The following is a 707-nucleotide window of genomic DNA, read 5'->3' on the forward strand; positions in this document are numbered from 1 at the left end:
TAATAGGCATCAATGAGAAACAAGGAGTCAACACAAATGACATTTAAAAAATATGGGCAGATGTATAGCAGAAAACTTCGCAAATATGAGGAAACAATCTGAAATTCAGGTAACTGAAGTTTACAGAATGCCAAGGAACCTCAACCCAATGAAAAACACACCGAGACATATAATAGTCAAGATCCCAGAAACTCAGCACAAAAAAATCTATTGAAAGCCACTAGAGAAAAGAGGCAGATCACATTCAAAGGAAAACCCATCAGAATTATGGCTGACTTCTCTTCACAAACCACGCAGGCAAGAAAAGCATGGAGCAGAGTGCTTCAGGTCCTCTATGAAAACAAATTCCAGCCCAGACTACTATACCCTGCAAAGCAATCTTTCAAGTTTGATGGAGAAGTGAAACACTTCCATGACAAAGAACAGCTAAAGAATTTCGCGAGGACAAAGCCATCCTTACACAGGCTACTGAAAGATGTTCTAGAGAGGGACCAAAAAGATCAGACCTCCACGAATGAGATCAGAAGAAAGCAACTAAATAGGGTAAGCAATTAAACACAGGAGAAAAAGGAATAAATGATGACAGGTAAATACCATGGCAAACATAAGTCCATGCATCTCAATTCTAACCATCAATGTAAATGGACTCAATTCACCAATTAAGAGAAATAGACTGGCACAGTGGATTAGGAAACAAAATCCAACAA

This window comes from Octodon degus, unplaced genomic scaffold (assembly GCF_000260255.1).
Source record: "Octodon degus isolate 3935 unplaced genomic scaffold, OctDeg1.0 scaffold00255, whole genome shotgun sequence".
Lineage (NCBI taxonomy): Eukaryota > Metazoa > Chordata > Mammalia > Rodentia > Octodontidae > Octodon > Octodon degus.